Source organism: Embiotoca jacksoni, unplaced genomic scaffold, assembly GCF_022577435.1.
Source record: "Embiotoca jacksoni isolate LCO1_2020_lvr unplaced genomic scaffold, fEmbJac1.0.p SCAF_25, whole genome shotgun sequence".
Classification (NCBI taxonomy): domain Eukaryota; kingdom Metazoa; phylum Chordata; class Actinopteri; family Embiotocidae; genus Embiotoca; species Embiotoca jacksoni.
This window is the reverse complement of record NW_027185376.1, coordinates 1,805,577-1,810,221: the sequence shown is the minus strand read 5'-3', so window position 1 is coordinate 1,810,221 and position 4,645 is coordinate 1,805,577.

Sequence of the window (4,645 nt, the reverse complement as noted above, 5' to 3'; positions counted from 1 at the left end):
TGGAGACGCGCTACGGAACGCAATTTGGGAGTCTTATTCACTTCTGTTGGTAAAAGCAGTGAAGCAATGTCCAGTTACAAGTAAAGTAAACGTGCAGTAAAAGTTTTTTTTTTTTTTTTTAAAGTGAACGTAGGCCTACTCGTCATGCAAAATGGCCCCTTTTCTAATGTTAGATGTGTAATTTGTTTGATTTGATTGGAATATTGCTTAATTTACACGTATACCTGAGCAGCATTTTAATGCTGTCATCATAGAGATTAGAACACGTGATACTGTTAAAGCAGTTGAATCTGTGTCACTTCACATATGTTTGGAATCACTCAAGAAAAGTACAAGTACCTCAAAATTGTACGCAAGTAGCCTAAATGTACTTTACACTCATACTTCTCCTATTTTTTTTTTTTCCCCACAGATACTGGAGTGACTGTGGCTGTTGGACATTGGGATTACCGATGTCTGAACAGGAAAATGTGGGGAGCTGCCCCGTGACCCCAGATCCTCAAGGGCCCTGAGAGCCCAGGCCGTCTCTGTTGCCGTTTGACTATGCAAACTCGTTTAGTAATATGTTCTGCAGCCCAAAAAACAATGGGTCTTTAAAGTTGTTTCAACTGTGAAGGAATTTCCAGTCATCATATGTTCCCTGTGTCTCATCAATCAAGTCTGTCTCTTTTGGTTTCCCACAGCTCATGAGGTCACTGTTTCCTCCTGGACATACGGACGCCATAAGGTCTGTTGCGGCTGTAGACGGAGACAGTCTAATGTTCCAAGGTTGACCAAGTTTTAACGATCGGGCTGGCAGCCTTTAATTTTCTTTAAGTATAGAACGGTCTCGAAGACAATATTAACAGGACCCGGGAGGGCAGGACCTCAGAGATGGTTTGACTAGACATCTGACTAGACAGTGTTCCACTGATATGACCAATACTCTGGGTATTAGTAGCCCACAGCCAAAAAAATGTACTGATAGTGCAAAACAACAACAAAAAATGTTGACGAGTTTCTCTTTTCCCACAGAGGATCATTTGGCCCCGAAGTTCCCGGTGAGTTAGTCTGGGCCTACTTTTGCTAAATGCTTCGAGCAGCAAGTTAATTATCTGTACAAACATTTAGAAACTGCATTGATAAGATCAAGAAAGAAGAGAAGTTTCAAGAATGATAATCTATTTTTGGATATCATTCAGCTACAATTATAAATGAGCATCAAAATAAGGCCAATGCAGCCGATAAACTTAATAAAATGAGAAACAAGCAGTCAGAATAGCTTAAAACTCTCAATTAGTGACATCTTCATGACTAATTGCCTTGTGAGGCCATTCTTTGTGATTATTAAATTAAATTTGTGGTTATATAAAATATACTGAATTCTCTTACTTTTCAGCAGCTCCACACCATTAGTTTCTGTGAGCTTGATGGTTTGTGAAGTTTTTTTTTTCACTTGTTTTGATTAAATGCATTATAGTATCACGCGCAAGATTGGGTCTGATAAATATGAACACTGAACTCAAATAAAGATAATCATCATGAATTTCAAGCATCTGAAACAGCAATAACATCTATTTTTTTGAGACTCTGAGAAGACGATTGGGGATAGTTCTGTTTTTTACGAGGGACACTTGAAAGCAGCACGTCTTTGAGTGGAGACAGCAGCGCCGGTTCACGGAGCTGCTCACACATCCACGATGACACTCAACAGGCGCAGCAGGTGGAGGACACAGGACCGTCTTTACTGTTCAAAAGTGCATCGTGGAGGAAGTGAGACACGCGGACTGCCCTGCGCCTCGGATGTTCCCAATAAATCAAGAAATGGGGTTAAATATAGGAACTGTTGTCATGCAACACGCAGGTAGCAGGAGCAAGCAAACGTCTCTCTGCGCCATCTGTCGTGTGCTGTGGGAAACATTTGGCCTGTAACTATATAATCCTCGTCTAAAACACAGTATGTCTAAATGGTAGAAAGGGATTAAAGAGATCTTTTGACATTTTAAGCACAGATTAATCAAATTAACACGGGTTTAAGTTATTTCTATTAAAGGTCTCCCCTCTAAGGTCTTGTTTGTGATGTTCATGCTGGCTCACTGGCCTTTCTTGCTTCGAGTAGACAAATGACTACTGATCTTTACATAATAACTCTGACCTGACAACTTGGAGAGACTAATACAAACACTGGCTGCAGTCTTTGCAGTGTGTTTAAGTGTGACCGTTGATTCTGCTGCACACCCACGCTGGTGCTTTGAATTGTTGTGACTGATTAGGCCTCTGCATTGGTGTTAAGTCAGGATGAGCTGTGTACTGTGAGTTTTTAAAGGAGGTTGCCATCTGTACAGTGATGGAAGTAAAGGTCAGGAGAGTTAGAGAGGTGTTATTGTCTGTGTATGTCCACACAGTGCTAAGATGGGCTAGTCAGGGAAAATGAGTGAAAAAGCTTCATGTGTCAGAGCTATGGTCAATTTCTATGAAAAACCAAAATTGTGAGATTGATTGTTTGAGCCAAACTTGACTATCCGTGTTAAAACAAGGAGATTCTAACTGAGAGACAGGCTTAGTAAATCATTATTTTAACTTTAAGACTAAATTGAATGAAGCAAAGTTTTGACGTTGACCTGCTCACTTACTGCTGTGACATTTATTTATTTTTTATTTTTTTTTATTTAAATGAGCTTCCCCTGTTTTGAGGTCACAACACAGAAATTGTTGGTACACACAGGAGATGTGGCTGAGGAAAGGAAAAAGCCAGCAGGGCTGAACTCATCATAACCCAGAGTACCAGAATGAAGAGCAGCGCGGGTTACTGCAGTTCTGAACCGAACACAGTCTGAAATTACAGACTCGCATTGATTTTAAATGGAAAATGAAGGTCGTTGTTGCAGTTAAAGATGGCCGGAGCTCTTGCCAGCTAAGGAAGACCCAATGAAAATGACAGATAGCTATTAATTATACTGTACATTATGGGCGGTCAGGATCTAATTAGACTCATCGAGCAAGAGGGATCAGAGCAGTAGATATCATGCACAGGTCGTTCTTTATCATGCAGTCAATAGCTATCTCTAAACGCATTCACATGGACTTTTATGCCTTTTCTGATTGTTATGGCAGCAGACTGCATTTTACTTGATAAGCTGATAAAGTAGGAACCATACAAGAATAACTCTTGACTGTAAAGTTTAAAATAGACTAAATGGAGTCTACACCGCAGTAAACAGGCAGGTTTTCAAACCCAAAGCATCAGGTCGGCCTCCTCCCTCTTCATGTCTGGACAGGCAGAGTGCGCTCACAAGCCGGCACAGTCACATGCTGTGCCGATGTGCTGCTCTGCCAAATGGATAAACCTATTTTTTTTTTTTTTTTTTTTCCCCCTCTTGATCCCCTTACAGCCAGGAGATCTACATTCATAAAAATGCATTTCGTTTTTGTGTATTAGTTGTCCTTGAAAGGCCTCCTCGGGTTCACCAGAAGAGTGCGCTGTGCTTTGTCCAGTTTCACTCATTAGAAGTTGGCGCCTGAGTGCACGTGAACTGTCCCACTGACATACACTCAAGAGGCCTAAAAATGTTCAAAAACGTTCTTCATGCAGTCCAACTTGTTGGCCACCAGATGGCACTATACCATAACAAAAGGTGAGCTGAGAGCGGTCCAAGATCTTCCTTCATGCTGCAGCCATGAATGTTCAGTCTAATGATTCACTGAACTACTTGCTCATTAAAAGGTTGGTTCAGGTTTGATTGACTTCTCAGCTATGCTTCTATGTTGATCAAAAAGTCAGTCCTTTGGTTTGATGCTGGCTTTGCAGCGCACACACTTGGTTACCATCCACAATCCCTAAACCCCCCCTCGAGTGATTTTTGATGTCTCCTTGCTCTGCAGCAAGATAAACAAGCCTAAAAGCTTCAATTAGCCCTTAAAAATCCTACGGGCAAGCTAAAGTATATTACACGCTGAAGATGATTCATAACATCCTGCATTAACTTTGTCAGTTAAAATCCATCACAAGGTAATAGTCTCAAATAAATCTCGTAGTAATTGAGATGAATCCCTCATTTCAATGACAAGTCTGGTTTTTAAGACCCAATTACCACTTTGAGTTCTCTGGCCTGGCGGATGAGCCGGGGTTTCGGCCTCCGAGATGAGAAGAGGGGGCAGCGAGTTGGCCGTTTTCAGCAGGGAGGAGAGGATGGCGAGATGGACTCGGTCCAAGGAGGGATGGATATCATCCCGGGCTGCACTGCATCAGAGGGCAGGTAGATTTATGGCAAACGCACACAATCTTAATTTGTGCTCAACCCGATAATGCATCTCAAGGCCAGAATAGTTCTGCTCAGTGTTTCTTAACTGGATGTTTCTTTAATTATATGTCAGAGGCCATAAAACTCAGGAGGAGATTTTCCCAAAGCACTGTTTTATGTCTCGGTCATTACTGTAAATTACAAGCAACAAGAAAACTAGAAGACCTGGGGAAGGAAAATGCAAAAAGAAAAGTGGGTTTATTCATTTCCATACACTCTTTTTTTTACCACCCTGTTGGTAGACCGATCGTTTGTAAGCCTTTTCAATATGACACAGTCGTTGCTCCTGAAGAGCAAACTTTGAGGTGTTGACCAGAGAAGAGATTGTTCACCTTAGCGGGCGTGTGTGAAAACATAAAGCCTCC